This window comes from Vespula vulgaris, chromosome 17 (genome assembly GCF_905475345.1).
Source record: "Vespula vulgaris chromosome 17, iyVesVulg1.1, whole genome shotgun sequence".
Classification (NCBI taxonomy): domain Eukaryota; kingdom Metazoa; phylum Arthropoda; class Insecta; order Hymenoptera; family Vespidae; genus Vespula; species Vespula vulgaris.
In genome coordinates, this window is record NC_066602.1 from 3,623,814 (window position 1) to 3,643,135 (window position 19,322).

At 33.2% G+C, this 19,322-nt stretch overlaps 1 protein-coding gene across 14 annotated transcripts in view; it reads left to right on the top strand.

The window, feature by feature from the left end:
• LOC127069881 (protein dead ringer-like) overlaps positions 1-19,322 on the top strand; it is a 159,050-nt gene that overhangs the window by 109,565 nt on the left and 30,163 nt on the right. The window lies entirely within an intron of this gene.

A 19,322-nucleotide genomic window follows, 5' to 3' on the forward strand; every position in this document is an offset into this window, starting at 1 on the left:
GAGAGAGAGAGAGAAAAGAAAGAAAAAGAAAAGGATTCAAGTCGGTCTTTTGAGTGATACAACGACAATATTATAAATATATATCTCGAAAATCCCTTTGAAATCGCGACTCCGAATGCTCGTTGTCTCCTTTCTATCTATCTCTCTCTCTCTCTCTCTCTCTTTCTCCCTCTCTATCTCTCTCTATCTATCTCTATCTCTTTCTCTCTCATTGGTTTGGTCCTGTAAACTCACGAGACCGTAGCATACGTGACAAATGGACCTGGTGGAATACATTACTCGGCACTTATCCTTCGAAAATATAGACTAATAGCTATACGTTGCATATAAATGGTGGCCTCGCAGGTCTGACGATGAAAGAAAGCGAGTGAAGTCGTTGCTTCGCTCATTCAAAACGTACCTCTTATGCTAAATCGTTCTCCTTTCTCTCTCTTTCTCTCTCTTTTTCTTTCTCTCTTTCTCTCTATCCATCTCTAACTCTATCTCTATCTCCATCTCTCTTTCTATATCACACACTTTTCCATTCTATTATTTATCTATCCTTCTTTTTTCTCCTTTTTTCTTTCTCTTCACGTTGCTACCTAATTTATGTTAGTACTTATGTACATTAACCATACGGTTCTATATTTATGCAAATAATATACGTACGCAGGTAATTACGTATACGTAGTACGTATTGTATCTAAATATACAACTGGTATAACTAGAGGAATTTTATTTAAGTATATATATATATATATATATATATATATATATATATATATATATATATATGTAAGGTATTTTATGTTGGTATATGTAGTACAATGAAAGAGAAGATTTAAGTATTTGTATTGTAGGGATATGAAAATAAACACTGTATCCTACGAATACAATAAATCACTATCACAATCTAAGTATCCACTACTGTTCATAGTCATTATATAGGTATATATATATATATATACACACACACACATACACACGTACATATCTCTATTTTATCTGATAACATATATCATAAAAGAAACCCATGTTCAATATGTAAAGACCTACGTTATTATCTTCGACGTTTAATAAAATATCGATAAACTAATTAGACACGAATTGCTCAGAAATATTATCTGTTGAAAAATTTTATTTATTAATTTCTTCGCAAATCTCTCGATCATCGATAGAAAATTATTTCAACGAACAAGAGAAGAAAAAAAGGAGATAGAGAATACCTCGAAAGGATTCCATCGTTGTTTTTTTTTTCTTTTCTTTTTGTTTCTTTTTTTTTATGATGATAAAGAAGTGGGAGTAATAAAATCATTAATAAAAATTTTTTTTGGTTGTGTTTTTCGTCTCTATTTCTCTCTCTCTCTCTCTCTCTCTCTCTCTCTCTCTCTCTCTCTCTCTCTCTCTCTTTTGGTGTGTGCTCCTGTAAACATCGCTTTTTACAGTCGTATCCCGATCGTAAAAGAGTGGCCCCGACGTTTTCGGGATCTACGTTAGGGCAACCAGATCGAATCGACTTTTCGGTTTACGATCGAACCTTTAAGCTACGTGGAAACATTGTCCTTTGTGTGCTGTGTGAGAAATTCTTTCTCCTTGGATTTTTCTTTTTTCGCTTCTTTTTTCTACTTCTTCTTCTTCTTCTTCTTCTTCTTCTTCTTCTTCGGTTTCTATTTTGTTCCGAACGAAATTAAGCTCGTCAAAAAAATCGCCAAAAGGGATAGGGTTGAAATATTTGTATACAGATTTGTCGAGTAATCTATCATTCTTTTTTCTTCTGATTAAATTGATTCGATTGAATTGATCCTTTTCTTTTTCATATATAAATTTATATATATGTATATATATATATATTTTCTTGCAAATTTATTCTTTCGATTCAAACGAAATGTTAAAACGTAAAAAGAAAAAAGAAACGTTCAAACAATACATATGGATTATTATCGGCATATTAAATGATCGTTCTAAAAGAAATAATTAATGAAAATAATTATACACGGATATTTAATCGCCCAATTTGTTTAATTATACGTTCATCGCCGCCTATTCTCGCATCGTTTTTTTTTCATCGTCGTTATATCTAATTTCGTTCGATGTTTGATCGAATCGAAAGAGCAAAAAGGAAAGAAAAAGAAAACGAAATGAAAAAAAAAGAAACAAAACGTAAAAGAAAAAGATATTAAATTCACAGAACTAACTCGCATAGGAAGAACTTAACTATAAAGCTATTCATATATGCACGAAATATGGAATATGGAATTAGCATAGATACATAACTACTTACATACATATATGAAATATAAAATGTAGAACACACATACGTATAAACTCATTCACATACATACGTATATATATAAATATATATACATACGTAGGCCTAATACCAATCTATAGGTATATAAAATAAAAATGCCACGTGGAATATATATATATATATATATATATATATATGTTCTTCATAAATAAAATATAAAACATATTCTTAAAAAACAAAAGAAAAAAAAGAGATACCAATAGATATAAAAATCTAACTCAAGTTATCATTGCTTTATAATTAAACAACTACCAAACCAAGTGACCACATTAAATGCATTACATACATACCTACATACATATATATCTAAGAGTGTATATATGTATGCATTTATTTATACGACATGTTACAAGTCATTGAAATAACGCGAATTTATCTACATCACAAAAAACGATACAACCGAAATACATACATACATACATACATACATACATACATACATAGATGCGTACGTACGTACGTACATACATACATACAAACACATACACATACATCTCTAAAGGATATTACAAGCTTTTTGTAGGCGGCATACTACTACTGGATATAAGCCGTGGAACTCGCATTTAAATATCAATCTTCGGGAGAAAAGAAGCCTCCGAAGAAAAAGATAAATCGAGTGAAAGAAAGAAAGAAAGAAACAGACATTCAGACAGACAGACAGACAGACAGACAGAAAGAAAGAGAAAGAAAGATATATAGAAGTCGCATTGCTTTTGGTCTCTCGAAAGCATAGGGTCATTATGCGTTCGAGGGTCGAACGGGGTCCGATCGCGGCAAGAGTGAGAAAGAGAGATAGAGAGAGAAAGAGTCAGCGAGCGAACGAACGAACGAACGAACGAACGAACGAACGAGCGAGCGAGCGAGCGAGTGAGTGAGTGAATGAGTGAGAGAAAGAGAGAGAGAGAGAGAGAGAGAGAGAGGTGTTCTCGGACAAATAGAAACGTTCACTTTGGCCGGTTGGAGAGACTGTTCCTCTGAGGTCGCCGGCTACATAGCGCTGTCGTGTAAACACGCGCTAACTGCCTCCTCTTACCCACGCCGATCTTCGAACAACCTCCTCTCTCCCCCCTCTCTGCCACCCTCTTTCTCTCTTTCCTTCTCTTAATCTCTCTTTCTCTGTCTTTCCTACCTCTCGTGTCTTCTCTTCTATCCTCTCTTCTTTCCCTCAAGCAGCCTCAACCCTCCTACACCACCCTATTCTTTTCTATCTCTTCTTTTCTTCTCTCTTTCTTTCTTTCTCTTTCTCTTTTTGTCTCTCTATTTGACTATTTATCTATCTATCTATCTATCTATCTATCTATCTATCTCTATCTGTATCTCTATCACAATCTCTATCTCTCTTTTTATCTTTATCGCTGTCTCTGTCTTTTTGTTTCTCTCTTTCTCTATCTATGTACCTGTTTGACTGTGTTGTCCTCGACAGATATCTCACCGTCCGCTACCGTAGTTGTTTTATTTTTTTTTCTCCTCCTCTTCTTCTTCTTCTTATTCTTATTCTTATTATTATTATTATTCTTTCTTTTTCTTTTTTTCTTAATCTTGCTCCGAACTGAGAATTTTTATGAGCTCTTCTCTCCGTCTTTCTGAGTGAGTTTAAACGTTGAATATCTGGTTATAGATTGTAGGTAGTCAATTTAATGTTCTTTCTTTTCGATCGATCCATCGAGGTTGATCGATCAAGAATTATCGATATTCGATTTTATGTATACTTAGGAGAAAGAAAAATAAACAAAGACCGAATAGAAAGACAAAACGCGAATAAACATTAATCCTTCCAATTTGCAAAGGACTGAAACTAAGATCCACAAAAACAAAAAGAAGAGAAAAGATCGGATAAAGACCGAATAATTCGGCAGGCAGTTCGGTCTCACTTAGTTAAAAAAAAAAAAAGAAAGAAATGGTATAAAAAAAAAAGGATGAAAAAAAAGGAAATAAGAAAAAAAAAAATAAAAAAGGTGAGACAAGTGGACAAGCAAAGGCATTGTCCTCTAGTGGCCACAAACGACGTTCTTCTTCGTTCTTCCACTCCGAGAAGATCACGAGGATTCGATAGAAAAGAAATAAAGAAAGAGAAGGAGATACATACATACATACATACATATATAATATATATATATATATATATATATATATATATGTATTGAAGAACCGCAACAGTGTCGACGAAGACGAGGGAGTTGTTACCGTGAGGGCTCTCTTATTAACGAGGAAGCGAAACAACTCGCACTGTTACGCTAATCGAACGAGCATACAAAACTTGTACACGTCGATATATATATATATATATATATATATATATATATATATATATATATATCAGTCGCAATCTCTCTATCTCACTCTTTTTTTTATTTTTTTTTTCTATCCTTCTTTCTTTCATATCTTCTCTCTTTCTCTCTCTCTCTCTCTTTCTCTACTTACATATCGTTCTTTCTTTCTATCGTCAACACGGCCATCTTTGTTTCGAGTTTCATTGGTAAGAGAAAAAGAAAGAAAGAAAAAAAAAATATAAAAGCAAACGCTTACGTGAAACCTTTTTTTCGAAGACACGATGATCTCAAAGAGAAATTCGTTTGTTTATCTTTGTTACTACCACCATTACCAGCATCCCTCTATCGTGTTCATACACGTTGCTAGTAGTTTATTATGTATATTTAATATTTAATATTTATATATATATAAAATTCTTATCCTTATGTGTTTAATAATTCTTCGAGAGATATTGATCATCGACATACGTTATTGATCGTTATGAGATTATGATAGATCGTGAATATTTCTTTATTCCCTCTCCAATTGTCGTAATGATACATTCGAACACAATATGTTAAACTATTTCAATGATAAATTATTCATATTTTATATATATATATATATTTTTTTTTCTTTCATAGATCTCATATGATTTATCGATCGTACGATATCCTCTATAATAATGCTCGATAAAAAAACGATCTGATATCGGACATTGTATAATTGAATTATTCGAACTTAATGATAAAATAATTTTATAGACAAATCTTTGTTAATCGTATTAATCGTATTAATCATAATGAACGTTTGATAACGATCGAATATTGTCTCGTTTAATTATAATTATCGCTTACAAATTATTAATCCTTACATAAATATTATATTAAACGATCTTAATATTACAATATATTATATAATAATCGTTGATTACAACGAATATTTCGATATCTCGTTTTCTCGATCTCTCGATCACTCCTCGTTATTAATCTACCTGTCATACAAGTAAACTTCGATCAATCTCATTTGATATCGAACTTTCTCTTTATTATCTCGTTCCGATCTCGTTTGATATTAAAAAAAAAAAATAAAATAAAAAAAAATAAAAAAAAACGAAACAAAAAAATCGAAATAGAGACTGACGTAAGAAGTCATGGGGGTGAAGAGAGGATGCTGTAGAGTGGATGGAGATACGAGGATATAGATCACAGTGATGAATAGAGTTAGATCATTTGGTTTAGAATCGAATTTATATTATTACTCGATCTTCGATAGAAAGGCAAGTGAATGTGTTCGTTCCAATGTAACATTCTTAACTCTCCTTCTTACATTCTCTCTCCCTCTCTCTCTCTCTCTCTCTCATAGCAGTTGGAATAATTTACACCTCGATCAATCTCATGAGGTTTGTGTACTCGTGTTTTCTTGCCTGTAGAAAAGCGTCCGTTGTCCATTAACACTCTCTTACATTACCCTCCTTCCTCTCCTCCCTCTTTTCCTCCTCCTCCTCCTCCTCCTCCTTCTTCTCCTTCTCCCTCTCCCCCTCTTCCTCCTTCTCTGACGACGACCGCCTTTCTCCCCCTCCACCATGATTCCCCTTCGTCTCTTCTTGCTCGTTGAAACGTAAATTACCATTTACAATGCTTAGATTTATTTTTTCTCTTTCCTTCTTCTTCCTCTTTTTCTTTTTCTTTTTTTCTTCTTGTTCTTTTTGTTGTTTCTTCTTTACGTACATTATTTATTTCTATCGTTACGTGGAGTAGATCTGGACGAGCAATTTACAGAAACAAAGGAGAACTCTAATTGTTCATACGTGAGATAGAAAGAGACAGATTATATATATATATATATACACATACATGTATACTGTGCCTATTTTACATGTGGGTTGTATGTGTGTGATAAAAATTATCGAACGTTTTCTAATTACGGTCTACGCTGTCTCGAGTTTCTAATTGATCGATAAATCTGTCATTGTTGCGTGCGATTAGAATATTTCCGTTTAGCCAATCAATTTTCTTTTTCTTTTTTATTTCTTATTTCCTTTTTTTTTTACGCGTTTGTTGTTTTTTGCTTTTTTAACGAATCGTTCGAGAATTCGTAGATCCTTTTATTTCTTTTTCTTGTCTTCTTCTTTTTCTTTTTTTTTTTTCTACAGGTATAGAAGATATTTTTTGTTTAGTTGAAGATGGTAATATTCGAGCTCATTCGATACTTTGTTATTTGAATCTCGATTTATTATAATCGACGAGTCGATCTTTTTGATCCATGATGATATAGATCTCTCTCTCTCTCTCTCTCTCTCTCTCTCTCTCTGTCTCTATAGCTTTGTAACTTAGTCGATTTCGATCTTTGTCTAACATAAATAAGATTCCACTCGCCAAACCAGATGAAAATAATGTATATAGATGTGTGTATGGATATATATTTATATATATGTATGTATAGGGTGGAACAAAATTTCTTAGATCAATTTAAAATTCGATTATTTCTTCTCTTTTTATCTCAGATCATTCAAGCCAATTCTACCTTCAAAGTTTTAAACCGTTAGTTAGGTTTGTACGATTAGCTTATTTTCAAAATTACTATTACATTTAAAATATCTCCATGAACAGTGACGTTAGTTAAATATTTAAATACTTTTCGCTCAAGTCATTTAAATAATTTTCCATCCTGTATATTTTGATAAGAAAGAAAAAAGATATATATATATTATAATATATAAAAAAAATTGTATTTTATAGATCGAATATCGTTAATCGATCTCTCTCATGAATATTATCTTCAATTATTCGAATAGAATCGTTCTGAATATATATATATACAGCTTAAACTTTTATGTATTTATTTATTTATTTATTTTATTTTATTTATTTTCTTTCAATTTTTCATTATATCGAATGGAAGTAGACCTTATCATGATATCGAGATCAAATTGAACGAGTTGTCTCTCTCTTTCTTAATCTTTTTCTTTCTCCCTCTTGTTGTTCGATGCTACCGAATTAAATCGAGTGGACTGTTCGACTGTATTCGCACACAGGTCGTATAAATCTTCTTTCTGCTCGATCGTGTTGCCTTCGAGTTACAAAGTGGTTACCCAAACGTTCGTGATAAAAAAGAAAAAAAGTAAGAAAGAACAGAAATAAAATTAAAAAAGAAAAACGAAAAGAACAAAGGAGAAATAATATTCGATCGAAAAATAATCGTATTTCATCGATCCTTTACATTTCGTCGCCTCTTCTTTTGCATTCTTAAATTTTACACACACACACATACACAAAATATTGCTAAGTAAAAGATAAGACGGAATTATCCTTATCTCAAACAATAATGTTGAAACTTAATAACGAAAATGTTTCGAAAAATTCTTATTCTACAAAGACGATAGTATAAAAATCGTAATGAGGTTAGCTAATGTACATTTAACGTATTAGATAAATACGTTCTTCGTCGTTTTTCTTTATCGTCGTCTATCTTTATCTTTCTCTCTATAATATATATCACATACCTTAAAATCTCTATAAATATATATTATCTTCGCATGTTCGAGAACAGATGTTATATATCCTTATCTAATTAAAACTTAATCTCGCTTAATTCTAATTCTAATTCTAATATCAATCGAACATATATAACATCTTGTCTAACGAATATTGAAACGCAATAATCTTCGTTGTCGTTTATCTCTCTTTCTTTTTTTCTCTTTATATATTTCGAAATCTTCATCGTTAACTAATTAAAAATCAAATCTAATTGATATCCTCGAAATTCTAATACTAATTCCAATATTAATTCTAATTCTAATTCGTACGAAGATTATTAAAACGAAATAAAATCGATCGCTTTTGGATTAAATCGTCGCGTAGTTTAGACGTTTGCTTCGTTACGACCTATCCAAGCGACTGAGGGACGTTCGAGGAAACATTAAGAGCTACGTCGTATTTAATAGAAGAAAAAGGATGTAAATATACATATATATATATACGGTTAAACATCGTCGTCGATTGTTGAATGTTATTGAAGAAACATTTCTTATCATCAAAACATATAGGTAAACAAAAAATGTTAGATGACTCATAGCTAACACACATCTATATAAAGAAAATAAAAACCTAACAATAATAAATCGAACGTTTAGTTCGTGCTTTGAAATTATATTGTAAGGACTAAGGAAGGTCAATACTATACGTGTGTATGTTTCTGTGAGAAAGAGAGAAAGAGAAATATATATTTGTTCCTTATATTTAATATTTCGAATGGATCGATAATTAGTTTATTGTTTTATGGAATTAAATCATATCTCTGTTATCACGATCATTAGATAAATCGAAAGAATTCGTCTTTCGTATTTATCTAAAAAGTACAAAATAAAAATAAGACTTTCAAAGGCATCAATTTTCCAACCAATAATATACCATATATATATATATATATATATATATATATATATATATAACATTGAAACGTTGAGAACCCTTCATTAGATCAAATAAATCCAGAGAAGAAGAGAAGAAAGAAAAGGAAGAGAAAGATGTATGGACGTATGCATTTCCCAGTAAAAAGGAAATAAATAAAAAATAAAAAAGAACAAAACCAAAAGAAAAAAGAAGCATACAAAAAAATCAAAAACGAGAAAAAATAAATAAAAATAAAACTCGACAGTAAGAAAAAATTAGTTTTATCGTTAAAGATGCATTGCGTCGTTTTATATTATACGATGTTACATGCACAGTTAAGATCTCTACCTCTCTCTCTCTCTCGTTTTGTTTCTCTTTCCTCTATTTCTTTCTCTCTCTCTCTCTCTCTCTCTCTTTCTCTGTTTCTGTCTTTGTCTCTTTCCCTCTCGAGGGTAGCCGCGATGCGTGAAATTGTCGGCGTTCGGACGATCGGCTTCTTTCCGTCGACATTTACGAGGGAATTAACCGCGAGTAACGAATGACCGCGGGGTGGACGTGCGCACTGAGCTTCGCATTTCCGGTTGGGCGTCATCTTTTTCTCATTGCCAACACTATAACCACTAAAACCATCCATTCTCTACGATCCCGTAGAGAAACCTATTTTCAAAGGTGCGACCACCAAATCGTCATATATATATATAAATAATAAAATTATTTCTAATCGTTAGTTATTTGTCAATTTTTTCTATTCTATTCTGTATTTCTTTTTTCTTTTTCTTTTTATAAATAAATCGAAATTATATATATATATGTGTGTGTGTGTGTGTGTGTGTGTGTGTGTGTGTGTGTGTGTGTGTGTGTGTATAAACGCAATCGTCATCGTTCAAAATTAATATCCACAATAATATCGATAAATTCAGCCGAGTTTTTGATAATTAGAGGTGTCGAATAAAAATACCTGTCGCACTGACGTGAGAAGAGTAACGAGTAGTATATCATCGTCGATAATTCTTACGTTGCTAGTAGTCGATCTTGTCTCGAAAAAAAGAAGAAAGAAAAAGATAGAGAGAGAGAGAAAGAGAGAAAAATAAAAAGAGAGAGAGAGAGAGAGAAGGGTGCTGTCGCTTGTCACATAACTCTTTGCCCTTAGGCGCTAGTACACGCGTTCGTGAGTGCAACAGAGAAAGAGAAAGAAAAAGTAAGAGTAAGAGTATACATATATATATATATATGTATGTATGTATATGCGAGACAGAGAAAGAGAGAAAGAAAGAGAAGAAGAGATAGATATAGTCGAAGCTTTTTATTCGCGTCTCTCAGAAGACTGAACGACTACGACGACTCGAAGTCATGCCTCGTGCCGAGAAATTTTTTTCTCCTTGAGCGAGAAAACGTAGTGGACGCGTGAGATAGCTCGTTCGTGCCGAGGAGACGTCCTTTCTTCTTTTTTCTTCTTCTTTTTTCCTCCGATCTTTTTTTTTCGTTTCACTCTCTCTTTCTCTCTCTCTCTCTCTCTCTCTTTCTTTCTCTTTCTCTCTGTTTCTCTTTTTTTGTTCTTTTCTTGTTTCTTTTCTTGTTTTTTTTCTTGTTCTTCTTTCGCGCGGGAAAAATTCAATCGTCGTTTTGGCGCGTGCCGTATCGTCCTGCGTCGATTGCTCGCTACTATATTAATATCGTTTTTTAAAATCGAAACGTTGTAACATTTTTGAACGGATGGACTTGTAATTTTTTTTTTTTTTTCCTTTTATTTCTTGTTTTATCGGTTTATTGTTTTCGTTTATGTCATTTCACGTTCGAGCAAAAATTCGATTGTTTCGAGGACTCGAAAAACTTTCGCTCGTTAATGCGTATTAAAAAAGAAAAAGGAGGAGAGAAAAAAGAACGAAAAAGAAGTAGAAAAAAGAATAGAAAAGGAAAAAAAAACAGAAAGAAACTCGTAGGTAATACCATTCAAAGACATTTCTTTATATACGATAAGAGACGGCTAACTAAAAAGAAATCACGATAATAAAAGCCACACGTCGTCATACTCAATACGCATCGCGAATGATTAACGTGTGACCTCCAGCACCTCGTTAACCTCGTTCCAACTTACGGAACAAAGTAAGTAAAGCCGATCGTAAAGCGACTCACGATCATCGATTTCTTTCTAATTTTCAACTAGACAGAAAAAGAGAAATATATATATATATATACACACACACACATATATATATATAAAAGAAGAAAAAAACCCTGAGAAATATCTCGAGGACCACCCGGTTATTATTTCTTGTCATCAAATTTGATCGATAAAAGAAGATAATTAAAAATCGCCCGCTCGAAAAAAAATTACGATCTCGAGACTAAAAAAAAGAGGAATAAAAGAGAAGAAAACAAGAAAGACTGATGATATCCTCTTTTCTTTTGCTGTTTTTTATTTATTTATTTATTTTTTATTTTCGAAAGGTTTAGAGAAAGAAAAAAGAAATAGAAAAGAAGGTTTTAAGGGTTTATAAAACGTGTTTGAATGGGACACGTGTTGGCAGCTTAGAGAGAAAGATATATATATATATATATATAGGAAAGAAAGTCGTAGAAATAAGACAGAAATCAAAATTCGAAGGAAGCTGTAAAAGTTGATCTTTCGTTGAGTGTCAAAGCGAGGTAGAAAAATGTAATAAGAAAGAGAGCGAGGGAGAAAGGATGGAGCGAGAGAGAAAGAGATAGACATAAAAATAAGTGGGAATAAGAAAGAGAGAGAAAGAAAGAGAGAAAGAGAAAGAGAGAGAGAGAGAGAGAGAAGAGATTAGGGCGGTCAACGTAAAGGTTGCTTAGGTGCGATTTAATATTTCCAGTTAAGAGCATAAAATCGTTTCTCTATCGAATGAAAAGGACGTGAAGGGTCATCTTTATATGTTCCTTTACGACGCCGACAGTTCGATATGCGTCGTCGTCGTCGTTGTGTCGTCGTTGTCGACTTTGGCACCTATTTCTCTCTCTTTCTCTCTCTCTCTCTCTCTCTCTCTCTCTCTCTCTCTCTCTTTCTATCTCTGTGTCCGTTTCGTATTCTTGACATCAGTTTTCTCATCTTCTTCTTCTCCATCTTCTTTTTTATCTTCATCTTTCTTCATCTTCTTCATCTTCTTTTTCATCTTCTCCTAAACGTACGACTTGAGGTCTTTTACTCTTTCGTCAAAGAGAAAATCTCAAAATCGTTTTCACGTCGTTCGCTACTTATACATACTCGAAATGCTTGTCACTGTCTCGTTAAACTGTCCACGTTCGTGTTCATCTTTGTTTTGATCTAAACTCGATTTGTATATTCATAGATGTGCATGGTGATACGCACGTGTACTTAGAGACGTTACTATTTCTCTCTCTCTCTCTCTCTCTCTTTTTCTCTCTGTTTGTACATCTATCCGTCTATCCGTCTCTTTTTATTTTAATCATTTTTCTTTTTATACGTATGTATGTGTATACGTATATCGTTTTTCTTTTTCTTTTTTACTCTTGTAAAGAAGATGATCGATAGACGGCGAATTATATATAAATAGAATTTTCGATCTCTTTTCTTTTTCTTCTCTTTTTTTTTTCTTAATTAAAAAAAGAAATCTTTCTGCTCACAATTTGTGCACACAATTTATTTATTTTCTTTCGTATATTTGAATAATTTCGTTTAGAAATAATACAGTCGATATAGTGTTCGCGAGAGATGACGTATTATATAAATGTATTTAATTTTCTAATGTTTACATATATTTGATAAAATGACGAGAATCTTGTTAGAAAAATATTAGATGTGACAATTTTATGACGAAAGTTTTCTTTTCGTTTATCCACCTAAAAGATTTAAAGATTCGAATCTAAGAAAGAGTATTCTCTCTCTCTCTCTCTCTCTCTCTCTCTCTCTCTCTCTATCCTTCTATGAAAAGCAAAAGAAAGAAAGAAAGAAAGAAAGAAAGAGATAGAGAATCTAAAGATAGTAGGAGCTTTCAAAGGGATAACCAAAGTGTATATACACGCGATTGGATCTCATCCGGGGATTAGACTCTTCTCAATCCATGAGAGAGAAAGAAGGATGGATAGATAGATAGATAGATAGAAAGATAGACAGATAGATAGAGATAGAAAGACGATATCGTCGAAGGATAAAGCCGATTGATTTAGTCCCAATAATTGAAGTGTCCCTAGATTCCATTTATTTTCGATAAACGACAAGACTTTCCCATAGAGTTACAATTATCACCGTCCGTATTACGATCGTTCGCGCGAGAAAACGAATTGGAGAAAAAAGAAAAAACAGTATGGGATATCTTCGACTAAGTCTCTATCTATCCTTTTCTAAGCGCCGATTAGAAGACTCCACTTGATCGACTTTTTTCTTTCTTCTTCTTCTTCTTCTTCTTTTCTTTTCTTTTCTTTTCTTTTTTTGTGTGTGTTTTCTTTTTTCGAAGACAAGAGACAAAAATTCTACGTAAAATGATTTCAAATAAGACGAGAAAATAATTATCGTCGTAATTTCTTTTTTTCTTTCGACGTTTGTATATTTTGTTTAGAGCATACTATTATATAATTATATATTTTTATGTTAGGATATATATAGGATATTCGTTTTTTTTTTTTTTTTAACAATAATGCGACTATACTTTAACAATGAAATATATTATATGGTATACACGTATTATAATAAGAGAAAGATATATATTTTTTTTTCTTAAACAATTGACCATATTATAATAATTAAATATAATATTATACTAATCTGTAATAAGAATAAGAAAGAGATATATGGTATATTAGTATCATAATTGTAGTTAAAATAATTGCATGTAACGTAATAATTATTATAATTACTCTCTCTTTCTCTCTTTCTCTCTTTATTTATCTTTCTCTTTCTCTTTTTTTCGTTCATCTTCAACACTCTGGAAACAAGTACATGATCTTGATATCTCAAAGGAAGATGTCTCACTATCTCTTTCTATCTGAAGTAACAAAACGTTTCCTTTTCTATTTACGAGAGTATCCTCGTTAGACTGCTCGTTTGAACGTTGTAAAAAAAAAGTTGCAGCCCGATGGTCGGTATAATTGGACAATTTTGAAAAGTAAACTCAACGGATGTGAACTCTAATCTCTAATCTCTTTTTCGTATTTCTCTCTCTTTCTCTTTCTCTTATTTCTTTATGATTTCAAAAAGAATTGAAGAAAGTGATCGGAATGAAAACAATGTATAATAAACTAATCTCTAATCTCTAATATCTCTATTTCTTCGCGAGTGCAAATAATTTCGAAAGTGATCAAAATGAAAGGAAAGGAAAAACGATGATAATACAATAATTGAACTTAACGTTGCTTCAGCATTTTAAGAAACAAAATGTAATTATTTCTATGAAACTAATAGTGACATTTATTAAAAAAGATATTAAAAAAAAAAAAAAAGAAAAAAGAAAGTGCAAAGTTAACGTGATTCACGAGAATCATTGATACCAGTAGTTACGGAGAAACGTTTAGGATTCTAACTAAAGTCAATATTAAAAAAAAAATGTTACTAAAGATAGAAAGAGAGAGAGAAAGAGAGAGAGAGAGAGAGAGAGAAAGACTCTAAAAAGGAAACAGGGGAATGATTTAATAATAATTTCAACGACATCAAAGGGTTATACACAGAGACATGGATTACTTCGTAAATCATTAGGAAAAGGCGCATACGTCCCGTCAGCCCTTTTTCTTCAATTTTTTTCTTTTTTCTGTGTTTTTTTTCCCCTTCTTTTTTGTAACTATTAAACACATATGTTACTATCTTCCTTCTCCTTTTATATCACTTTTATGACGCTCCCAAGACCCTACCCCTCCCTCTTCCCTCCACCACCATTTCACGATAAAGATTACTCATTATTGTTATCATGGTTCTCTTCTTCGAAACGTTACTAAACACACGCCATATTGCTATTTCCATTGCTCCATTTTCTTCCTTTCTCTTCATTGTTATTCCGTACGTATGTACATATATATGTACGTTAATCTTTATCTATTTTTTTCCTTCTTTCTTCTTTTCTCTCTCTCTCTCTCTCTCTCTCTCTCTCTTTTCGATACGATAAGAACGTATACCCACATGTAGGTAAATTATCTTCGAACGCGTGATCGGAGAATTTTGTGATTGAAATTTATGCAAAATGGTCGTTCGATAATTATTTTGTACTAATTGTTTCTTTATTTTTTTTCTTTTTCTTTTTTAAAGCTTACCATTTTTATAAATACACTTCCAAAAGGAAATTATTGAATACATATGTATATGTATACGTATCTTAGTCGAGTACTGAGTAAAGAAGTCTCAAGAAAGTCCTATCGAAGTTTCTTATCAACCGGAAGACACATCTTCTTATCTCGATCTTTAGTACCGTGCAAAAAAGTCGTGCATCGATAATTATTGCTCGTAAAACTAGCGACGTGTATACCTGAGAAGGTAAGAGTTAAAGAAGGGAGAGAAGTCTCTCTCTCTCTCTCTCTCTCTCTCTCTCTCTCTTTCTCTCTCTTTGTTTTTCTTTTCAAGAGTTCGTTACATTCATCGCAGTGGCAAAGTTCACGTTCTTTCCAAGTCAATAAACCTCGACGAAATTTTTTAAAATTGTTTACATTGGATTAGATCGATGATCTTTTTATCTTCTTTTTTTATTTTTTTTATTCTTTTTTTTTTCTAACGATATAATACTTACAAATTTCAATTCCTTTTCGATATATACAAAATTTCTGATTAACCTTAATCGATATATTTATCGATGAGAACAATTTTTATTAAAACGGGACTACCCGTACAATTGTTTTTTTTTTCTTTTTTTTTTTGGAATATATTATCGTATGGGAGAGTTAACGTTTACAACAAACAATAAAAAAGAAAACAAAAAATATCGTTGGAAACTGAATGAAATAGTTTTTCGCGTGAGGAAAGCCCTTCCCCTCTTCTTCCACCCAATGCTCTCAACCCTTCGCAAACCCTAAAGAAAAGAAAAGAAAAGAAAAAACAAATCGAAATAAAAAAAACGAACCAAAAAAAAAAGAAAAAGAAAAAGAAGAAAGAAATCAAATCTCAGATCGATTTAACGAAGCAAGGTAGAAGAAGTTAGCCCCGTGGTCTCAGATCGATGATGAGAAAAGAGAGACAGACGCTAATCACGAGTCTTTCAAGTTCCTGGCGCTACTTACAGCTCGTACATCGATCATCAAGAATGTTGGAAGGGAAAAAGTTCGGCCGATCAACGTCGGGCCCCTATCAGGAATTATTATTCACAAGCTTCGGAGGGAGAAGGAAAGAAAATAAAAGAAAGAAAGAGAGAGAGAGAGAGAGAGAGAGAGAGGAGAGGGAGTTGAAGGGCGGAGCAGAACGGGCACATGCATCATCGAGAGCAAATTCCGTAGGCCTATCTTTATTTACCTCCATCGTTGAGAGAGGATGAACAAAGAGAGATAAAGAAAGAGCGAGAAAGATATGTTCGTATAAACGGATACCAAAAGAAAGAGAGAGAAAGAGAGAGATAGTTAGATAGGTAGATAGATAGATAGATAGATAGATAGATAGATAAAGAGAAAGAGAGAGATAGTCTCTCGGATCTTCACGTGGCTGCCGTCAGTCCGCTTAACTGTAGATCAATCAATATAAGCTGGTTGAACCCCTCTCTTCCTTCCTTCCCCTTCAGATCCACATCCTTATCCTCATCCTCATCCTCATCCTCTCTCTCTCTCTCTCTCTCTCTCTCTCTCTCTCTCTCTCTCTTAGGTTGCCCCTAACGAGCTCATCGCTCGCATAGCCAAAGAAAAAACACGAGAAAGTGGTACAAAATGGCCCGTTGAGAAATGCCGTCAGTTGAACCACCTCTCCTCTTCATCCTCATCCTTATCCTCATCCTCATCCTCATCCTCCTTCTCCTCTTCTTCTTCTGCTTCGATTTCTTCGTCTTCTTCTTCGTCTTCTTCTTCATCTTCTTCTTCTTCTTCTTCTTCTTCTTCTTCCTTCTGAGGAGTCTCGTCTCGTCTCGTCTCGTCTCATCTCGTTTCGTCTCGTCTCGTCTCATCTCGTTTCGTCTCGTTTCGTCTCGTTTCGTCTCGTTCGGCTAAAGGGTGGCCAAGAGGATGGCCCGCGAGGGCGTTGCCATGAAAACTGAATGGTATATATGAAGAAATGGATGGACTCTATCGCGTGGGATGCCCACAAAACCCTTTCCAGATCATTTCTCAGGTCCACCTTTCGTCTAATTACTTTACTTTCAGACGTTTAGATCGATCGTCGATTTCTTTTTTTATCTTGTCTCTCTCTCTCTCATTCTCTCTCGATCTATCTATCTTTTTCTCTTTCTCTTTATTTTTCTCCATCTTTATCTCCGTCTTTATCTCTGTCTTCCCTCGGAATATTCTTGATTATTAATTATTCATTCGAGTTACCATAATTCTTCGATCTCTCAAACGCAATGTATCACGTAGAAATGTATATACATATATCGTGGATAATATATTCTATTGCAAGTAGTAGATAGCGTTGTTTATGGAGTAGTTTATTTGAGTAGTTTAGAAACAAATAATATGATAAGAGGAGAGAATGAAATCACAGTTGATTTTCAATTCAATTAAGAAAAAGTTTCGTTCTATAATTAACTGTTATTAAATACTATTGATAAAACAATTCACCTGTTAACTCATATATATATATATATATATATATATATATATATATATATATATATCTTTTTCGTCTTCTTTTTCTCTCTTATATATTTTACTCCTGATTTACTCGTAATACGATTCATTGTTCCATACATAAGAAGGTAAATATTTCGAAGAGTGGTCGTCGCCACCCATCCTCGCACGCCCTGCAATTTTTCAACCGCAAAGTAATGGCGCCTCGTGTGTCCATGCACTTCCTGTTACTTCTTCTTTATCCGTTTCTTTTCTCTTTCTTTCTCTTTCTTATTATTTTTTTTTTTTTTTTGCTTTTCTTCGTGATCGGTCGTTGTCATTGACCATAATATCTCGACCATATATATACATATACATACATATATATATATGTGTGTGTATGTGATATATATACGATAGCAATTTTCTTATCATCACCTTGATTCTCACCTGTCATTAGACAAACGATCGTCCAATATCGTTGCTATAATAATAATCAAATACGTAAATCACATGTGTTTTAACAGTGCTCCGATCGCGTGTCCCGAGTCAGCTCGTTATCGATACCAATGATTAGATCCGACCATCTCCTTCTAATCTTTTTTCTTTTCTCTCTCTCTTTTTTTTTTTTAATTTTATTTCATTTTGCTTTTTTCTTCTCTTTCTTTCTTTTCTTTTTTTATTCTTTTCTTCTCTTCTCCTCCGTGTTAATACAATTCACCATCAGCGTAGACTGTCATTAACGAATAGGAAAAGACCGATCGGATTCAATTAGTCTCATATTCGTGACTCTAATCACGTGATATCCGTGTTAGAATGCAATAAGATTGAAGTTTCCAATAGCAATCATTTGGTTTATTTGACACTAGTGAATTATCGCATTAAACGTGTTTCCTATACGATAAAATTAGTACGATAGAGTATCGTTGAAACGATATATTTCGATGTAGCTTTTCGACGCGTTCGATTCGATTTTAAAACGATTATTAATTATAAACGAATTATTAATTAACGATTAATCTCGTTTCCTCGATGTATTCGAATACGTAACGTTGCGAGGAAAGAGGAAAAGATAGAAAAAGAAAAAAGAAAGAAAGAAAGAGAAAGAGAGAGAGAGAGAGAGAGAAACAAGGGGACGATGAACGATCGACAGACGAGACGAAGCCGTAAATTAAATATTATTCACCCTCGATATGGTGTTAGGTGGCAAGCAAGGTTTCGTAAGGTTCGTCCGAAAGATACTCTCGTACGATTTGTTGAATGAAATTTATCGATGCGGCAGATCTACGAGTAGAATGGCTATGCAAAAAGGTACAAAAGTTCTGGTAAGACGAGAAGCAAGACAGAGATAGAAACAGAAACAGAAAGAGAAAGAGAAAGAAAAAGAGAGAGAGAGAGAGAGAGAGAGAGAGAGAGAGAGAGAGAGAGAGAGATGAGACGTGTGCGGCTTGTCCAAGGGAACGTTTAAGGGACACGAAAGTTAAAGGGTGAGGGGAACTCGTATTATAAAAGCAATTAGAGCCTCTCAGATTAGATATAGCACATCGTACATAACAAATATGATAATACAAGAAAGAGAAAGAGAAAGAAAGAGAGAGAGAGAGAGAGAGAGAGAGTTGAACTAGGCCCGAAGGGCCCGTTTCGTTCGTACGAAGGGCTTTCGGGTTAAACGGAATCATTAATAATCGGAGCTAACTAATCTGTCCGTTGCTATGAGCTCGCTCGTTTCACTCCTGTTTTTATTACCG